At 37.9% G+C, this 22,287-nt stretch overlaps 1 protein-coding gene across 9 annotated transcripts in view; it reads right to left on the bottom strand.

The window, feature by feature from the left end:
• The window catches only part of LOC126753306 (uncharacterized), a 110,081-nt gene extending 88,703 nt beyond the window's left edge, over positions 1-21,378 (bottom strand). For 3 of the 9 annotated variants that reach the window (XM_050464651.1, XM_050464655.1, XM_050464653.1), the window contains exon 1: positions 20,124-21,378. The gene's annotated coding sequence lies outside the window, so the exon portion shown is untranslated. The remainder of the gene's footprint in view (positions 1-20,123) is intronic. The other 6 variants (XM_050464656.1, XM_050464658.1, XM_050464654.1 and 3 more) reach the window with 6 other exon arrangements.
• Between the last annotated feature and the right edge of the window lie 909 nt (positions 21,379-22,287).

The following is a 22,287-nucleotide window of genomic DNA, read 5'->3' as shown; positions in this document are numbered from 1 at the left end:
AAAAGGCAAGGACGCCGAAATTATCAGAAATCAGATTTTCAAACAGAAGACTGTTCATTAAGCTCGTAGAAGCGGACTTAGCTAAGATTTTACATTGTATAAAGCGGGAATTGCTGCATATAGGAGGTGTTCTTTCAGAGCCTTCTGTGAAAGCATAGAAAACTGCCATGAGTCCTCTAGGTTTATGCGTATTTTCGCAAAGAATCCTTCCAATTCAGAGTATTTGAGAGATGTGGCTGTAAACTGAACTGTGAGTAGTGAGTAGTCGCTAAGCTATTGCTGAACGCTAAATCTATCTACGGAAGAAGTACCTCTTGGAGAGCTTCAATATAGCCTTCTCAGACTTTTGGAGGTGCAACGTCTTTTAAGGCGTTGAAGTCTACAGGCCCCAACGTCAGTATACCACAGCTTCTGCTTACGATAAAGGTATAATACAGCTGCTTTGAGCCCGTCTGTGCGAACTGCGTCAGTTTAGGCTACATTGCGTTGACTTGGAGGCAGGTTAGAGTGGCGCTCGTCCGGAAGGCCAGTAGTAATGTCATGGCTGGAGGGAGCCATTATACATAAATATTATGCTGTGTGCACTTTCCTTCTTAGAGGGGAGAAAGCACAGTTTACGATTTCACTCAACGAGAGTTTACCGTAATATCAATTGTCACGTACATTAATCTCATCGCATATTTACCTATACACCGTTATATACATACATACATACATATATGCGTATGTAGTCATGCTAGATAGTCAGTGTTCGAGCACATTTATGTCCAGAGTTCTTAAAAATATTTAATAATTCTTTATTGCCACATTTATTACCTGTGTGCTGTGCCACATTGGCAGAAAACGAATCAAAAGAATTATACTAAGTTGAAATGAGCAAAGTGGCTTGTCCGGGCTGCAACTGTGCGGCACACCGTACATGGATGGCGATGGCGAAGCGACGGCAAAATGGACAAATATAAAAATGCGTAAAGCGCATATGTTCTTAAGCATCCCCACCGTCCGACCGACCGACCAAGCGACTGGCAAGCATATAAAGTACACACAGCTTCAGAGCCACTTATGCGCAGAAGCAAAGGCCGCTGCTAGAGGTGCGCTCCTGTTGGCAACGGCAAGGCGGGCCGCGGTGTGCGTTCGCATACAAAAAGCAATTAATAATAATTAATGTTTTATCTACGTTTTGTTTTGTTGCCATTGTTGTTGCTGTTGCTATTGTTGTTGTGCGCTGTTTTATGTGTTTGTACGGCTGATTGTCGTTGTCGTCGTCGTCGTCGACATCGTCGCCTTTGCTGCAGGTTTGTCGGATACCTACTTAAATACACATACAAAGGCACATACACACATACACGTTGGACGATATATATGCATAAAGGGGCATACAAACAGACATGTGGCAACGCTACTGCGGCTGGTGCTTGAACTATGCGCTTGTCTTCTTAACTCTTATTTTATTTTATTGCTGTTGTTGTGCCTTGTAATTTTTATTACAGTTTCTCCGCTGAGTGGCAGTCCAACACACACACACACACACACACACACACACGTACATTATATGCATGTCGCATACGAATAAAGGGAAAACACGCTGACTTAATTGATAATTGGAATTTCAGAATTTAAATACATATTTCTCTTATTTGCCCATGTCGTATTTGGGTTGTTCACTCATCATTGTTTTTGTTGCTGATATTAGTTATGTACTGCCGCCGCCTGCCAGCACGGTTGGCGGCCGGTCTGCCGTTGCTGCTGCTGCTTCTGATGTGGTCGCCGCCATCATAAATGTATTCACCAACACCGTCACACATATACACACATACAACATACATTCACACATACATATGCCGATACAGAAGTTGCTGGCATTTCGTTAATGCTCTTTTAGCTTTATTGCCTTTGTTGTTGTTGACTTAATGTAGCGCGAAATGTTAATGTGCGCGCGCGCAGGCGCAAACGACAGGCAGTCAAGCAACCAAACGGCCGCAATAACAACAAACACTTACGGCATATAACAGCAAGCAGCCGTCAGTCGGCAGCCAGCAGTGGGCAGTGGGACAGTGGCAAAAGTGTTGTGAAGAGGCGTTCTAGCATTTCAAATTATACGGCACAGCTCAAAAGCGACGCACACACCCTGATGTACACACGCAAAGCGTGGTTCGAACAGGAATACAAAAGCATAAGAATACTCATTATGTAGCTTAAGGAAATACTATCTTTATTTGTGTGGCTGTTAATGCCTTGATATCTCATATTTTTAAAAAGTTTAATAGTCATTGCCTCAATTTTTGATATTTCGATCTGAAATTTCGCACAAGTCCTTTTCCCGCCAAGAAGCTGCTCATTTATTCGAACCGCCGGTATCGGACCACTATAGCATATAGCTGCCATATAAACTCACTGCTCAAAACTAAGTTCATGTATGGAATTTTTTTTTATTTTACAAGTTATCTTCACGAAATTTGACACAGATTATTTTCCAAGGCATATCCGGAAAACAAATCGGACGACTATAGCATATAGCTGGCATACAAAGAACGATACAAATTTAGTTCTTACATGGAAAACCTTTTTATTTTATTTTACGTAATTTGGCATGGGTTAATGTCCAAGGCAATGCTACAATATCCGAAGAAATTTTGCAAATCGGACGACTATAGCATATAGCTGCCATACAAACTCACTGCTCAAAACTAAGTTCATGTATGGAATTTTTTTTATTTTACAAGTTATCTTAACGAAATTTGACACAGATTATTTACCAAGGCAACGCTATAATATCCGAAGAAATTTTACAGTTCGGACCACTATAGCATATAGCTGCCATACAAACTGAACGGTCAAAATGAACTTCTTATAAGGAAAACTTTTTTATTTGAGAAGTTATATACACAAAATTTGACATGGACGAACGTCCAAGTCAACGCTACATTATTCAAAGAAAATTTCAAGATCGGATTACTATATAATATAGCTGTCTTACAGGAGAATGGATCAATATTGAGTTATTGTATGGAAAACTTTTTTATCTGAAGAGATATTTTCACGAAATCCGGCATACATTATTGCCTAAGGAAACGCTACAGTATTTGAGAAAATTATCCAGTTCGGACCACTATAGCTTATAGCTGTCATATAAACCTAACCTTAAAAATTAAGTTCTTGTATGAAATTTTTTTTTATCTGCCGAGATATATTTACAAAACTCGACATACATTATTGCTCAAAGTAACGCTACAATATCCGAAGAAATTTTCCAAATCGGACCACTATAGCATATAGCTGCCATACAAACCGAAAATTGAAAATTAAGTTATTGTATGAAAAACTTTTTATTTGTGAAAGGCATTCAGTTCAGTTAACGTTTTCTCCACTTTTTTAGTATTTTGTACAAATTAGTGTCCGTTCCAAGCACTTTGCTTTCGATTTGCTTGCAAAAATGTACTTCGTTTACATATGAAATTCAAGTATACGCTAATCGTATGGTTAATGTCTGATTAGTTTCTATAAGAGTTTAGGTTTCATGCTAGCAAAATTATGAAAATTTATGTAACTCTTTCAAAACAGTATTGGCAGTTGTTTAAAATAAATGTGACAAAGTCAGCACTACACCAGCGTCATAATTTCCTCACATATCAAGCTTTATGTGCATTAGGACCACCCTTAATGAAGCATCCAACCAGCGCTCATGCTACTCGTACAAATTGTCAAGCAGACAAAAAAAGACTTGTATATAATTATGTATTACTCTCTATTAAAAGTCGTTTAAGCCGCTGCAGCCACTCCACACTTCTGCCGCCTAAGCGACTCATCTCTATTCACGCTCATGCCACCGCAACAACAACATTTTTCTGCTTTAATATTATTATTTTTGGTAGAAAATCTCCGATCGGCCTTTGGTTTGTTTTTAACCATCTTTTTATAACAAACACACGTACCTGTGTGTGCATGTGTGTGTGCTTGGGTACGCTTATAAATGGCAATTTATGCAGCAAAGTGGCGAGTAGGTTGCTATCTGGCGGCGGCAGAGCGCGAAGTGGCAGCGCAAAAACTGGTAGAATGGGTTTTATTCAAAGTTGAGTTGGTTGCCGTCTCCTCTGTCGCTGCAGCGTCTCCCTGGCGCATGTAAGCGCACTCGTATTAGCGACGGCTTGGAGCTAAAGATTCGCCGCGCCGCCGCGCGCTTTGAGTTCATGTTTTTTTCATTTGTTTGCTAACAATTGTGGTATTTATTGTTGTTGTTGTTTTTCAAGCAAGCGCATCTATTTTTTTCGCCACTTCGTCTGCGCTGCCGTTGCCGCCTTTCCACTCGCTCGCATGTAGGCGCATTTTATTAGGTCTCTCGCTGTTGGTTTGTTGCCTCGCTTTGTTGTTGTTTTTGGCAGACTTCGAGAGACTTGTTTTAATGCGAATTAAATTAATTTAAAACCGATTTTCAATTAACTCAAATGCTCATTTGTGTCGCGCGCGCCAACACACCTCCACATACATAGGCCTGCAAGTCAGCCAGCCAGCGGCAAATATTTACGTGTGTCAGCTATTTCAAAGTGTGTAAGCTTCACATTTTTGCATTTTATATTTCATAAAATGTGTGTGTGTGTGTGTGTGTGTAGAAAAGCACATTTTCTGTTTTCCGCGCGGCGCCATGTTGTTGGTTTTCCCCGGCAATGCTTGGTAATGCGAGTCAGCAACGCGCTCAGGCGTGGGCGATTAGCGCTAAGCACCTAAATCTAATCGATTTTGCCATTGCACCCACCGCTTCCCCGCTGTTATAGCCGGGCTTGACCCATTTGACAGCACTATAAATACTTTCGAGTCTGTTGAACACATATAAAAGGCAATGACAAAATAATTGCAAAGTATTTAGTCGCAAGTGGGCAGAGAAATTGCTGGATTACTTTCAAGACTTACGTAAGCAGTAAGGGGCTGGTTGTAGGTGAACTACTTTGTGATTTCTAAATACAAAAAGTATCACAATCTTAAAAAATTAAAACTACTGATAGGGAATTGAGTAATATGGCAGGAGGCATCGAAGAAAGGACTAGTTAGCGTATAAACAAACGACGATAACTAAATCGATTCAGCTCGTAACGATGAACATTTATATATGGGACTTTAAGGGATCTCCGACTTTGACTTTTGCGTTCCCCCAGCAGGCAGGGAGTAGAATTTGTCCGAGGTAAGGTATGCCTGGACTAAGCCTGCAAGCCTGTTATTGCGATTAACTGGAAATTTCAGTATAGTCTTGTCAGAAATACTTATACATATATATATAAAACTATAAAACTCAACTTCAACTGATGTTACAGACTTTGAGTGAGATTCCTTCTAATGAAAAGACATATGAAGTTCAAGCGTCAAACGCCACTAGTCATTGAGTTTGATTGGTGCTCATACTGGTTGTAGCAAAAGCTACAAGATCTGACCGGAGACTTAAATCTGGTATCACGAGGAGCAGTTAGCTTTTAAAGTTCGCTTCAATCTGCTCATTGGGTTTGGCCCTTTGGGGAGACTCGTGATGGCTGTGGTTTAAACCTAAAGGCAGGTAAAATTGAAAATTCAGTTCAGTGTAGAGTCGCACTGCGGCCGGGTGCCGGACCCACAGCACGGCAGAGATTTTAGGTCGGCCTCGAAACCGACCAAGGTGGAACCTCGTTACAAACCTCGTGGAAAACTTAATATACCCTGTTCAGCGCAATATTGGCAACAAACTGAAACAGTAGATTTTCACAAGTTTCCTTTGACAAGAATTTTTCACCCAAAAAGTCAATTGCTATAGACAGGAACGGATTGTAACCACTTGGTGCTAGTTCCGGGCTATAAGGTGGATGCATAGGAACCACCCAACCAAGCTTCCGGAGGTTCTGGCGTGTCACTATCAATGTGTATAGCCAGGTATTACCCTGAGGGCACACAATTCCTCTCCCATTGTCCTCAGTTAGTCATTTCTGGGCGATTGCTTACTTCAGACGGTCCAATTGTTGACAGTACACGACCGAATTAGGAGTTTGGCCATAGAGGAGCAGCTCTTAGTAGATGCTTGCCTGCCAATTCCAGCAAACACATAACAAAACTTTCCTGACAGTCATTGTAGTGTTGGCGACCGTCTTCGTCGGCTCAGAACGATTCGCCCACAACCGCTTTCGCTTGATGTTGTCAAGAAAAGAAATTTTCTCAAAACTGACTGCTACAGTATCCTGATAAACACTATTCATATCCTCAGATGCTTGGTTAACGTTTTCGCTTTTATCGGAAAAAAATGTTAAGTAAATATTTTCTTTTTGTCGGTGCCATCTCAGACTCTTGTTCAAACAATACTGAGTTCAGCAATTATAAGCAGGTTAGTACAAAATATTATCATTCTAACATCATATATCGTAGCCCGATCACATTCATAAAATTTTGTCTGGGCTAAGCCTCTATGTAAGCTATTGAGGCGATTTTAAAAAATTTAGTATAATGAGTCTGTCTAGTTTGATCCAACTTAAAAAAGATAGGCTAGTTTATATCTCAATTGTTTTAAAAGTCAAAGCGTTTCATAAAAAAATATATATATATTAGAAAGACATCATGTTTGTATGTTTAATATTGAATCTGAAGTATAATCACCCGTCATAGAACACCATATATCGTAACCCCATCATATTCATACAATTTTGTCCGGGGTAAACTCATGAACTACTCAACGGATTTTAGTAAAAATTATCATACTGTGTCTGGATTGATCCCATTTAAGAGATGGGATAGTTTATACCTCAATTATTTTAAATGTAAAAAAATTATGAAGAAATATATAAAAACTATATTTTAATTAATAATTTTTAATATTGAATCTTAAGTACAATACTTCGATGTTTATACCGATTGTATGCCCAACTATATCGAGCTATCTAATAATATTGTCCTTTCCCCCTGCCAAAATATAGTTTCGAAAATAAACATAAACTCATACTCAAAGTATTGTTTTAATTTCAATCCGACTAAAATGTTATAAACTTCAGAATGATGCTCAAAATACTAACGCTCAACGCCAATTAATGGAAAGCCCAGTATAATCATATCAACTCACATTCACCAACTGACAATAACACTTTACGCCAAGCACAAATCTTCAATCAAGCCTTGCAGCCGATTAACTGCAATCAGGATAATCAATTGCGGTAGGCGCAAATAGCCGCGTTAACAGCAACAACAATAATGCTGATTTTGCTGAGTTTTGCTTCCATGCCAAAAACCACAAAAGTTTATCGAGGAATTTACAATGCAAACTATATTTCAACCCAATTCACACGTAATCCACATTACGACATTGCCAACATAGCTGATTTTCAACACAATTTAAATTATTAATTTACCACACGAAAAAATGCCACCAATTCACCAGGCAACTGGGCCGAAGAAGGAGCAAAAATACAACAAAAAATCGCAGCAAATAAATGGAGCTTCGTGTAAGCTTTGCCGACTGCCACATAAAATCACGGCGTGTGTGGGGGAGTGGCAAAGACAATGGAGCAAAGTGTGGCAGCAACAACAAGGCATTGGTACGAGCAGCATTGCAGCAAACCGGTAATGAGGTGCGGGAGGTAAGTGAATCTTTAGTAAGTGGAAGCGCATAGATGCAGAATGTGGCCGACACGATTGCGAGTTAGTTAAGACTTTTTGGAATTTTTTTGGGTGCCATCATTGGCAGCATGCCGTCGTCACTGTGGTCTTTGGCTGCAACAAATACAAATGCCACTCGTAACTGACTTTTACTATCCACTCACTGGCACAGGCACGGGCACAAGCACAAACACACGGTGAGTCCATGCGCCACCAGTCACTTACTTCATTGCGAAATAATGCCGAAAGAATTGAGGCGAAAATAAAACGAGGCAAAAGCCCCCACAGCAATGCAATTTAATGCATTTAAATGCAGACAGTTGGACTGGCAGACGGCAGTGTTGCTGGTCTAGTACCAGCAAAATGAACGGGAGACTACATCGATGAGAAAAGTAGGAGCAACAACAGCAGCGCCAGTGAAAAAAAAAGCAACAACAAAGCAGGAAAAAGACAAATACTACAAGCGCCAGTGAATTAGGAGGTTAGGTGGGTGGTGGTAGTGGTGTCTTTGTACGATTGTACGCGAGAGGATGAAGTTGCGAGTGCCGTTGTGCAAATTAAGAGTGGGCGCGAGAGTGAGAGCAGGCGCTGCAGCGAGAGTGTGTGCGTTGTAGTAACGCCCGGAGGCGATTTCCAAGTTAAATGACAAAGCGATGTTGCATTGGAAATGCCAGCAACAACAAGCAGTTCGGGTTGGAGCAAAATGACAAGGCACAAAAAGGAGATAATTACAAAAGGAAAAAACAACAACACACCTACAAAGTACAACAATGTGCAATATTGACATAGAGCGAAAAAAAGAAAGTTCCTACAAGAAAAAAAAAGAAACAATTACGACCTCAAAGTCGACACAATCAACAATGCAGCGACTTTCCGACATTACGCAATTGCAATAACAGTAAAAAAATAGAAAACAAAAATATGTAACAAAGGTATAGAACCGGAAAAAAGAAACAAAAATAAACACGCATTGCAATCAAGCAGAAAAGACACAAACTTCCTGCAGTCTGCATATATTTGCAGCGGAGTCTCAATAAAAGAATATTTCAACACAACAACAGACACAAATACGGACAAAAAATATAAGGACAATAACAAAAAACCAAAAAGAAAAAAAAAAACAAAAAAAATTTATGAAAACAGCGTTAAATTTCCGTTGGACGGAAGCTGGAACACCCTTCACAGGGACCTACTCCTACTTGATTTTGATCTGCCGGATTGTATGGCAGCTCTATGATATAGTGGTCCGATCTAAACAAAAAAATTCAGGGACTCGGACGACATTTCAGCAGTAATTACAGCACGAGACAAAGAAGCCGGAAGAAAACTTAAACAGATCATGAAACGAACGCAAGCATGGCTCGACTCACACAACCTCCAGCTCGGTACGCAAAACACAGAGCTACTACTGCTAACACATAAGCACATTCCTCCTCGAAATAAGTATGCAAACGACTACGGATATTCTTAGGAGACTGGACCCCACATTAACCTTCTGGGTACAAGTCCAGCACGCCGCAAGAAAGACAGCGAAAATTACCTCCCAACTTAGCAGACTAATGCCCAACATAGCGGCACCAGTCAAGAAAAGAGGAAGCTCCTAATGTCAGCCCGATAATCAGCGTCCTATTATACGGAGCTGAGGTCTGGGCAGATGTGCTTAAAAAGGAAAACCGGCGTAAGGTAGTGGGCAGAGTGCACAGCACCACAGCTCACAGCGTAGCATCAGCTCACCGAACAGTGTCAGGCGATACAATCTTAGTTATAAGCGGTAATGTCCCAATATACCTTCTGGCATACGAACCGAAAAAGCTGTGAGAGCTAAAGAAAACATCCGAAAATAACAAGAGCGCAATACCACAAATAAAGCAAGATACAATAACATAGCAACGAAGATGGGAGAATGAGAGTCGCGGCAGATGGACGGCCAGACTAATAAAAGACCTAAACTTACGGACAGGCCGTAAATTTGGAGAAGTCGACTTTTACACAACCCAGCTGCTATCCGGTCACCGATGCTACAAAAAATACCTCCCGCAAAGACCAAAAATATATGATATAGTGGTCCGAACTGCCCAATATATAAGGAGGTTGTACCATGGCCTTAAGCAATAATCGAGGTCCAATTTCTTGTAGATATCTCGTAAAATAAAAACATTTGGCATACAAGAACTTTATTTGGATTGATCCGTTTGTATAGCTAAATTCTATAGTGATCCGATCTGGAAATTTTCTAGGGAAATTATAACGCTCTCTTGAACAATATTGTGCAAAATTTCAGATCGATATCTCAAGTACTGTGGAACTAGTTCAAGTATATATAGACAGACAGACAAATGAACATGGCTAAATCGACTCAGCTCATCACGCTGATCTTTTATGCACCATGTACTATAGACTCAATAGGGTCTCCGACGTTTCTTTCTTTCACCAAGATCTTGGAAAATTTAATATACCCTGTTCAGGGTATAAAAACAAAATTGATGCATCAAAAGGACAAAATAAGTTTGTATGTAGAGCAAATAAACGCACATTTTCAACCCGTAGGAGCCTTTCGTTAATTCCGGAAGGTGTCACTATAATTCTACAAACTTGAGAAAAAACACGTCGCGCTGCTGTTGGTGTACATCCATGCATCGCTTCCTTTCGTCCCTGTTTTCTTGTCTGGCATGTGGCGCACAAAATGTAATGTCAATTAACGCGCCGAGGGGTTTTAGCGTGAGACGAGGCAAAGGAAGCACAGCAAAAACAGTAATGAAAATGGTAAGGAAAAGTGCTGAGAGTGTGGTATTTGGAAATAGAAAAGAAAGACTGCCTGACTGAGTGCATGGTAAAGCAGGTACTCGCATATGCTTAGATGAGAAGTGTTGACTTGGCTTTTCATGTGATTTTGTGCGAGTGTAAGTGCAAACCCGTTTTGCAATTAGCACTTACATAAAGCCAAAATTGCTGAAAGGAATCAAATCTGCTTAATAAATAGTTTTTTCTTCAACCAGCCCTATTTTATAAGAAATTTTTAAAAGTTGTGCATAAGTGTGTTAAAATCAATGAGAATTACTATTATTAGCTGAAGACATTTTGAAAGAGCAAATATCGGCAATTAGTGTTATGAATTACAGTTGAATTTCCCTAACTCGAATCACCATAATCCACAAAAAAATTCGAGTTATGGAAGGAAATTTGTATAAAATTTGACTTTTATTGCCAAACCAAGATTTCGAGTTATGAAGAACTTCGAGTTATAAAAGTTTAAAAGTTTAAGTTATAGAACTCAACTATATTTATGGTGATAGGGGTAGACAGAATTTTCCAAAAATCGATTTTTGCATATTCTTGAAGTATAATAACCTAGGAATATTAGCCGAAAAATTCATCCAAAAAACGATTTTCTTGAAGTATAATATCTTAGAAATATTCTCTGAAAATTTGGAGTAAATCCGACAAATATTTTTCGACTTAAATGATAATTATAAGTGTTCTCGGACGATGTGGAAAGCCAGCTGCAAGTAACCGGTTGATTGAGTGTAAAATTTCAAAAACTTTTACTCAAAACTAGAGTTTTTTGAACTGGTGACCATTGAAACTCGAAAACAGCTCGATAGATTTTAACGAAATTTGTACAGCTTTTTGAAAACATGAACAACTAGTGAAAACTTAATTGAAGGATTTTTAATTTCGAATTTTTATAAACAATTAACTGTTCTTTTTTCCCGAAAATCAGGAAAGTAATTTTCTGAGGCCGCCATTTTGTTAATTAAAGAAAAGCTTCGTTCAAGCACTAGATTATCTATTAATAAAACTAAATTTGTTTTGTCCCATCAATTTTAGATGAAACTCAAAGGATTATGATGGTTACCGCAAGGAGGTTCGGTTGGAACAGGAAAAACCTTTTAAAATCATTATTTTTTTCAAATTTCTTCAAGCCAAGACGAAATCATATTTATTGAAGGTTATCTTCATATATCTAGCGCAATGACAGTTATGTTGCATGGTAGACGTAATTTATGTATTGTGTCTAAGAACTCATGGCGTTTTCCCTGAACTGTATTTTATAGTTTGAAAGAGAAAAAAGCCACAGGCAGAATACAGTGGCTGTGCAACGACTTTCATTTCGTGTTGGGCCAAGAAGTCAGTTACAATCATGCTAGAATGTGACGCGCCGTTCTTTCGTACGAGTCTGCCATTGACACGCTGCATACCTAAAATAATAAGCGAAATGTGTTAAATCGATTCGCAGGATATGTTGAGATCCTCTATTATATCTCTGATGTCAACACGAGGATTTTCAAGCAATGTCTCTTTAACTTTTTCGATGATATCGTAATATTGGTGGCTGAGTGACTCGTATAAGCCAAGTTTTCGATGACTTCATGACCTGCACTGAATGCTTTGGGCCACTGAAATAATTGTGACGTGATAAAGTGGACTTCACAATACACTTCTGCAACATTTTCAATGATTCCATAGCCACGATTCCAAGGGCAACATAAAATTTTAAAAATACTCGTTGCTAACTTTTTTTCCATGACATAAGGAGATCAATCATAAAAAGGCCGTATCAATCTGGGAAAAACTTAATTTGTATTCTAGTTTTATCGGAAAAAACATGTTGGCAAAGCCATAATGTGATTCAGTGATACATAGCCTTCAAAAATGATCGAGAGATCGTTGAAAACATGCCTCATTCTCGACGATCTTCGACCTCTTCAACTGATGAAAATATTAAAAAAGTTAAATTGAAATAGGTCAGTGTTAGAGAGATTGACAAAGGAGCTCGACAGCGAGTCCGTTCGAATGATTTTGTTGGATATTTTGGGTATGAAATGCATTCTTGCTCGACTCGTCCCGGTAAAGCTAAATTTCTTTCAAAAAGACATGCAAACAAGTCAACAAACATCAAAATGGAGGAAAAAAAGAGTCGAAACCAAAAAAACCACGTCAACCATAAACATGTCTCTTTGGACGTGCTTGATCTTACGAATTCCGATACCACATTCATGCAGAGCATTATAACTGCCGATGAGTCATGGGTTTATGAGTTTAACATGCAAATAAGTCAACAATCATCGGATTGGAACCCGTTTTCCGTCGATCGAAGAGATAAAACAGAATTCGCTGAAGGAGCTGAAGGCCATCACAAAAAGTGCTTATGAAAAGTGTTTTGAGGACTAGAAAAATCGTTGGCATAAGTGTATTATATCTGGTTGGGATTACTTTGAAGGCGACAAAATAAATATTGATGAATTATTAAATATTTTGCGTATTATTTACAATTTCCGGCTACTTTTTGTATAAGAAACTATATGATGGACAGTCGATGACAAATGACAGCAAACCAATGCAAAGCAAAAGTATTTTTAAATATGGCAACTCGCAGCCAAAAGTGAAAATTCGCTTAAATGTCTACAAAAGTGTGACTGTATGTGTGCAAGCGGGTATATCCTTGTCATTTGGCACGTCGTTATTAAACTCTGTCTGTCGTTTCGCTGTCATATTTGTATGTAGTATGTCCTCATTGTTTGTTGCTCTTGTTGCATATCGCTTGTGTTGTTGTTACTGTCGCATTATTGTCACTGTGCTCCAGACTTTCGGCGAAGGAAGCATGAGCATATAAGGCCTATCGCATGACTACTTCATTGTTATTGTTGTATCAGCTTCTGCACATTGTTTTTTCAACACATATTATTTTTGTTGTTGTTAATGTTGTAACATTAAGTGTTTCAAGGAAGGCGACAACTTCCTTGCGCTGAGAATATGTCTGCGCAAAAGCCCGCCAGTGTGCGATGACAATGTCAACAACAACAACACAGAGAACAGCTTGGGTAAATGATGTGTTTGGCAATTGAAGAAAGGACGAAGGAAAGGCAAACACGCATGAGTTACAAGAGTGTCGCTATAAGAAGCAGTATTTATGCAAGCAGGGATTAAAAACAATCAAATGGACGGACATGCATGCATGCACGCAAGGAAAAACAACAACAACTACACATTCAGCGAAAAGTGCATAAAAATCAGACAATGCGAGTCGCAAATGATAAGAGCAGATTTAATAATTTCCACACACACACACATACACATGCACAAAAGATGCGAGCGTATGAAAAAGCATAACTGAAGCATTCACGAATCCATATGCATGTGCACACACACACACACACATTCACAGTGCAGCGCGTATTTAGACTGTGTAGGACACTTCCTGCATTTTCGCATCGCATAACTCTTTCATCTGCGCTCACTCAAGTATGCTTCGCTTATAATACACACTTGCAACATTTCGTCTGCTCTTATGCCTGCAAAGCTATTTTTGTTAGGCTCGGAGTAGAAACGGCTTTGCTGCCACGGTTGGCTTCATTCGCCTCGACGGTCCGCAATCATATTACGACCGCATGGGCTGACTCGGCTGGGCTGGCTTGCCTTTGCTGCTATGCTTGCCAACAGTAATTTTGACAATTTTCGATTTTTTTTAGTTTTTCATCATTTTCCGACAGTCGCGCTTTTTACACTCTGAACGGACCCTTTAAAATATATATATATATATATACATAAACTTTAGATGAGAAAGTAAAGTTGTAAAGCAGCTATTAGGAAGCGGTGGGGTCTGTCACCAAAAGTTGTGCTTTGGATTTACGAAAGTACTTTCATAGTGACTTATGCCCAGAGCGTACTGAAATTATGGAGGAAACTCTTCTCCAGGTGGAGCAGACGTTTCATTGCCCGACCATGAAGAAGTTCGAATAGCAATTACCCGTCTGAAGAACAACAAAGCGGCGGGGGCCGATGGATTGCCGGCCGAGCTATTCAAATACGGCGGCGAAGAACTGATAAGAAGCATGCATCAGCTTCTTTGTAGCATGTGGTCGGACGAAATCATGGCCGACGATTGGAATTTATGTGTGCTTTGCCCAATCCACAAAAAGGGAGAGCCCACAATGTGCGCCAACTACCGTGAGATAAACCTACTCAACATCGCATGTAAGGTTCTATCGAGCGTACTGTGTGAATGCAGTGAACAAACTGATTGGAAAACTGTGTCGCTTTAAACCTGGAAAATCTACAATCGACCAGATTTTCACCATACGCCAAATCTTGGAAAATACCAGTGAAAGGAAGATCGACACACACCGTCCTCTTCGTGGATTTGAAAATCGCCTGCGACAACACGAAAAGGAGCTACCTCTATGAACTTGGTATCCCCGGTTAATACGTCGGTGCTACGAGTTTTCGAGAGAAACGTTCTGCGAGAGATTTATGGTCCTTTGCGCATTAGCAACGGCGAATACCGCTGTCGATGAAACAATAAGCTGTACGAGTTATTGGACGACATTGACATAGTTCAGCGAATCAGGTGGAGAAGGACCTGGCTACACTTGGAATCTCCAATTGGCGCCAAAAAAAGGCAATAAAACCCAAATTTTACAAGGTTGGGAACGAGCAGTAGTTCCTCTGTCATGCGTTAGATCTTTGCGCGAGTTCAGCAACCGTAGGTCGCAAGTGGAACGTAAAAAGTCCATTGTACTTTTAGTGTTTAGCAAGGATCTCATCGCCGCTATGTTCGGCGTCTTAGGTGGGCACTGTCGAATGACTACCTATCAGAACGGACAAACGTGTGTAGCACTCCAACTGGGATTATTGGTGGCTTCGCGAGAAGTCGGTCTATTTACTTAACATAACCTATCAACGTGACAAGTTGAGTCGTCTTAGCCATGCCCGTCTGCTTTTATATACATACTCGAGTTACTATAGCTGTCAACTAAACTATACTTGGCTGTACTAGAGATCATCCTATGAAGAAATTGTTCAGATCGAACTACTATATCATATAGCTGTCATATAATCTGAACGAACGAAATCAAGTTCTTTTTGAAATTTTTTTTTTATTTTCAAAATATCTTCCCGAAATTTGGCATAAATTATTATCAAAACAAGTTCGATATGATAGAACGACTATAGCGTGTATTTTTATACCCTGAACAGGGTATATTAAGTTTGTCACGAAGTTTGTAACACCCAGAAGGAATCGTCGGAGACCCTATAAAGTATATATATGTATAAATGATCAGTATGTTGAGCTGAGTCGGTTTCTGTTTCTGTCTGTATATATACGAACTAGTCCTTCAGTTTTTAAGATATCGTTTTGAAATTTTGCAAACGTCATTTTCCCTTCAAGAAGCTGCTCATTTGTCGGAAGGGCCGATATCGGACCACTATAACATATAGCTACCATACAAACTGAACGATCGGAATCAAATGCTTGCATGGAAAACTTTCACATTTGAGAAGATATATTCACGAAATTTGGTATATATTATTTCCTAAAGCAACAATGTAATCTCCGAAGAAATTGATCAGATCGGTTGACTATAGCATATAGCTTCCATACAAACTGAACACATAGTTAGTAACAGAAATGCACCTGTGGAGGGTATTTAGCCTCGGTGCAACCGAAGATAAGGATTTTTGTTGTTTTAAATCGGAACGCAACTGAATGTTTTTTGTATATGCATACATACACATTTGTGTAGTATAATTGTTGTACGCTCATGTGCGATTTTTGGACTTGTTTACTTTTTGTTCGCGTTGCGGCAGGTGGTGGTGGCGGTGGTATTTCGTCACGTGCATTTGCCACATTATGAGCGCATTAAGGCAACAATATCATTGACAATAACACAAAGGCATTCAACAATGCAAACATACGAATAAACAGCGAAATAAACAGTTGCAACATGCAAAAGCGTAGCGTAAAGTGAGCCGCTCGACGCTCGCTACCTTGACCCCATTGCAAATGAGCTGAGCACAACCATTGTATACTTGTAAGTACAAGAGTCACTGCAAACATGCAACAACAGCCAACAAATTGTGCATTCAATTATGTTGGTTGTATTTACATTTGCTTTCTTGTAACTAAAATTGTTATTGTTGCCACCAAATTCAGCTACCACGAAAGTGACAATAAAATATGTAAACTTGATGCACATTTGAGAGCATATCTGGATTCGGAGTGATGGGCATTGTATACAAATGTGCAGAACTTTTAAAAGCATATGATTTGTGGTATATTTTTTTTTCAACCCGTCTGCCGCTTTCGACTAAAACCGAGAGTAATAGAATCTGACGGAAATCTGGATCAGAGATTTTTGTAAAAAAAAAAGAAACGTTTAATAGCACCCGGATATATTCAAAAGCAAATAAAGTTAGGTGCGTCATGATTTGAAGTTAAGAGACGTTGAAAGACGATTTTGGATGTCAGAAAGTCGTTTTGGCAGCGAATAGTGACTGGTGATGAAATATAGAACCATTACAACACTAAATTTTAAAAGCCAAACTCGAATATAATATAAATGGAGCCTAGGTAATACTCTGTATTTGGTGGGATCATAAGGGCGTCCTGTATACCATCATGACAGCGTTCGGCCTCTTGTTGCAAGACTTATTGGGAAAACAGCGGCTGGGAAACTTTGCCTCACCCGTCTTAAAGCCTAGATTTTACCTGACTTTCATTTGTTCTGGTTGATGTCTCAAGTTAGACACAGCTCTGTGATTTGTTTCGTCGCTTCGAAGACGGTGATTTTGATATTATCGGCCGTTCGCGTGAAGGAAGTGGAAAAATATTCGAAGACGGGGAATTGGAGACGTTGCTATATGAGAATCCGAGTCAAACGAAAGAAGAGCTTGCTTCAGCATTGGAAGTCACTCGCCAGACATTCCAAAGCAATTACATCCGCTGGAAATAATTCTGAAACAAAGAACTTGGGTCTCATATGATCTCAATAAGAGGCATGAAAAAGTGATTTGCTGCATGACAACACGCGGCCTCAAGTGCTAAACTCGTTAAAACCTACCAGGAAGCGCTGAAATGGGAAGTGCTACCTCAAACGACATATTCCCTAGATAATGCACTATCCGAATATTATTTGTTCCGTTCGTTGGCACATGGTATAGCTCAGAAGTAGTTTCCCTCAGAAGATGACATCGAAAAATGGCTTGATTCTTGGATAGCATCATAAGATGAACAGTTTTACCGTAATGATATTCAAGCTTTGCCAGAAAGATGCAAAAAAGTTGAGACTAACAATGGTCAATACTTTGAATAATTCATTTATAACCATTTCCTTACAATAAAATTGCATTTTCATTCATATTCACCAAATATGTAGATTTTCTATAAAATTTTCGGTAGACCGGCATTTTGTAATTAAAAAGGCTTCAATCCTCTATTAATTAAACTTTTTTTGTATAAAAGACTTTAGATGAATTTCCAAAGAATAGTGGAGGTCATGACAAGGAGGTTTGGTTGGAGCTGTATCAACACAATCAGCCAATGCTTTTCAAATTAAATGATGTTATGTTTTTACTTTTATAAAACAAAATGATTTAAATGTAAAAAAAATTATATAAATTTGTAATTTTTCTTGTCTTTGACGACATCTAAGTCCATAATAAAATTTTAAATTTCATTATTCTAGGGGGAATTTGGGGGGAATCGTTATATACTCCATTTTATATGTGTAGTCACTTTTTGAGTCTTTAACATTCCGAAATAAAAAAAAAAAATCATTGTAAAGATTAATATAAATACTATTGTACTGTTTTGCTCGACCCATTTTTCTACATAATACATAACTGATACAGATATTCGTTCCACATATCTAACTAAGTTAATATATCAACTTATTGCGCTTTTTTAAATTCAATATTTTTTGTTTATGAAACCATTTCGCTATTAAGGCACGTTATTTACATTTTTTGAATAACAGTTAACTGTAAAACTCGACAATTCTCTAATTTCCTCCCTTTTAAAAGTAGATGTTTCATTGCATTTGTCATTATGTAAAAAAAGTGAATGCATAAATGAAAAAAATTATATCATTGTTTCGAAACAAAACCTTTGATTCTATATTATTGTCCGTAACTGTATACATACATATTTGCCGTTGACTTATGGTTTTGGCAATATTTGCATTTGAAGTTAAAAATTCAACTATTTGAAGTTTCATTGAACCTCCTCTATCCGTACATACCCATTTTACCCGAAATCGGGGGATGCTATGCTAAATCTAACCTTTTTATACATACATACATATATAATTATTACGAAAACAAAGTAACAAAAAAACGTTTTAAGCATGAATTTAAAGGCACAATTCCGATTTCTTTGGCGCCGCGATTTGAAGGTATCGTTGGAAAGAGGAAGTCATCCTGTTTAAAAAATATACATAGGTACCGCAAACGCTTAGTTTACGAGATATTCGACCTTAAAGTTCAAAAATTCCCAAAATTCGAACATTTCAACAAGCTATTTTACCACATTAAACACACTTTACTCACATGTTTCACTTCAAATTAATTAAATTAAACTATAAACTTTTAAATAAATCCACATTTTACACTTTTAACAGTTTTTTTATCGAAGAAATCTTTATTTTAAAAATTACATTTTACACTCGTAGTGAACACCATGTGTGTGCTAAAAATTGTGTGTGTGATAATAAGGAAATTCGCTGAAATGCCATTTTTCCCAAAAATTCCTCTATCCATTCATGTGGATATGTTCTTTATTTAATTTAATAAACAAATAAGTAATATGTATTATATAATAATATTATTAATATTATTAAAAATAAATGGAAAGCGCTGACAGATATAATAACCAAAATTTAACCATTTTATAACGAAAACTCAAATTTTGTTTCAATATCAGTTCAAGATAACCAAAAAATATAACCACTTTATAACGAAACTCAAAAATTTTTTTTTATTTTAACGCAGAAAGGAGTACTATGCGGAAGTACTACGGTCACCCCGGGTATTCGCTCGACCAGGGTTATTTTTTTAAAGCGCGGCCGAAGGCCGCCAACGCAGAAAGGAGTACAACGCGAAAGTACTTCAGTCACATAAATCACATATTACACATATGTATATATGTAGAAAGTATTTTTTTTATAGTTAATATAGAAAAAAGAATCACGCGAAAAAACAAATAAAGAAAATTTGTTAAAAATCCTACATATTTGCTGTTTAAGATGTGGCAAGGCTCGTTTTCCTCATAATTGTAAACAATCTAACCTTTTCAACGATGAGTGTGCTAAGCGATTTTTAAATGAATAAATTTAGGTAAAATATACCAAAATAAAAGTGAAATGTGAACTTAGTTAAATGTTTAGAGTGTATATTTAAATATACAGAGTGAAAAACGTGAAAAAATTTAGTGAAACAGAAACATAGAGAAATACCATGTGTTATTAGTGCAAATTTTTGAACTTTTAATAGTGAATATTTTAAAAATATAAGTTTTTTTTGTATTATTTTTGGAAATTTCTTCTCTGGAGAAGCTCCCCTATCCGCACATACCCCATTTACACGGAAATTCGGTTTTTTTTACCCCTCCGCCAAAGTAATCGGAATCGTGCCAATTTAAAGCACGTCAAAAAAAGGATACATGAATGTGCATGTTTTATACAAGTTTTTTGTGGAGTAGCTTTGCAACTAAACGCTTATAAAAATGTTAACACAAAAATAATATTTACATTTAATGTGGCAATGCGGTCATTAGTTGCCTCTGCTGCACCGTTAATGCTGATGGAGTTGGCGATGGCGATGCTGATACTCTTGCTGCTTACGTTGCGGACAAATCAGAGTTATAAAGCGGCGACTGCAACCAACAACGAATAATCCATAAAGCAAAGCCGAAAAAATGTCAGGTCGCTGTGCTGAACGTCGTCGGTCGTCGTCTACGTTGACGGCGCTGCCGCAGTCGACAGCGCTCGCAGAAGAAGCGAAACAGGTAATAATCCAATAATCCGTGCACGCACACAACACAACACTCACACACAGATACACTTTGAATGTAGCTAAATTAAAGCAGTCGAGACATGAAAAACCAAAAGATACAAACTTCTCGTTACACCGTTTGTATTGCACAAACTATTAATATTGAATTTTATTTTGAAAATTGCTATTTTAATGCCAAAACTTTCCAGCCGTGTTAATATGTACACGACTCACGACTGCCACGGGCTTTTTCAACAACACTTAAACACCATACATTGCACAAACCTTTGCGATATATTTGCTGCCACAAATGCGCATTCCAACGTTGCAAAAGGGATAAATATTTGCATGCACTCTTCACTTTTCACTTTTCAAAATTTTCACAATCACCTATACAGATATATAAACACAAACGAAAACGTAACTTTTATACTTTGGAAGTTATCTCTCACAGAAAATACAAATTTTCCTCGTTTCGTTTAAGGACTTTTTCCTTGCTACTTTACTATTTTTCGCCCGTTTTGCTTTCCACTTTGATTTTCAGTGACGGCTCGACGGCAATCTTCTTCGCCGCTGCTTCGTACTCGCGCTCGCTCGTGGAGTACACAAAAATTCTTGTTTTGCGTACACTTTTCATCCACTCCTTCGTTTTTCTCACCGATTTCTGAATTTTTCTTGTAGAAAACTATGTGTATGAATTCAACTGGATTTGAAAACACTTTTGCTAAACTTCGACTCAATTACTTACACGTATTTCAATTACTTTTCACTTGTTAATTGCATTCATTATGATTATTTATATTCAATTCTTTCACTGCAATTTGGTTAATTTCACCAATTTTCTGCCACCACTTAACTCGACTCCACACAAATGCCACCGTCGCGCTTTTGTTACACTCCGTCGCTGCGTGCGCGTCGCTTGTCGGACAAATCTAAACTGTTCCACTCAGGTATCGTTTGAAATTCGGGCTTGAAATACGAAATATTTAGCAATATTATTCTTCGCCTATGAGCGTTTAAAACGAAGTCTTTCTAAGGCTATATTTCACATAATAAATAGTTATGATTTTTAAATTCAATTATTCATTTTTAATAAATATTTATTTCATAAAAGTTTGTTTATTGAATAAAATTTTCGCTTTATCCGGAGGGAAATACAACGCTGCTAGAAACTTGTTTATTGTGAACAGCAGTTTCACTTCCAGCTGTCAATTAGAGTAGTTGCCACTCAGTGTAATAGGGATTATACAAAGTCGTTGCCACTCGCTGTAATAGGGTGACGATGTCAGCTAAATAGTTCGCAGCTCTAACAAATTCATTTTTATTACGGTACAAATATAAAGCATTACATCCAATTAATCAACAAAATTTTAAAAACATATAGGTAAAATAATATAATTAAACAAAAAATAAGCAAATTAAAAAAAAAAAGTTCAAAAGATTTCTCCATTTTCTAAATATTTAACACCAACATATATTAACTATTTTTCTTGCTTTGTGTACACCCTGTATTCAGCACACGGTTTGATACTTAGCTTGAGGTGTGAAACCAAATAGTTTTCACTGCAGAGAACGTATATTTATAGAGAAGGCAGAGAACGTATATTTATAGAGAAGGTTCACGATGACGAAAATTTAGGGATATTTCAATTTTGGGATATTTACTGTTTTGGATGAGCGTGTTTCACCACAGAAAATCATTAGCGTGTTTCACCACTTAACATCAGGGGACACGAAAATAGCAGAATTGAGCATTTTCAGTGTTAAATGAGAAAAATAATAATTCCAATGTTAAGGAATGTACGCTTACAGATTCGCATATTTACTATGCGCAAACGATGCTATACATACTTATAAGTATGTATTTGTTATGAAAGCGCATAAGTATGTACATATGTATATATTTTAAAATTGAGCTAT

This window comes from Bactrocera neohumeralis, chromosome 3, assembly GCF_024586455.1.
Source record: "Bactrocera neohumeralis isolate Rockhampton chromosome 3, APGP_CSIRO_Bneo_wtdbg2-racon-allhic-juicebox.fasta_v2, whole genome shotgun sequence".
NCBI classification, from domain to species: Eukaryota; Metazoa; Arthropoda; class Insecta; order Diptera; family Tephritidae; genus Bactrocera; species Bactrocera neohumeralis.
Note: the sequence above shows the minus strand (reverse complement) of the source record. Positions and strands in the feature narration are given on the sequence as shown.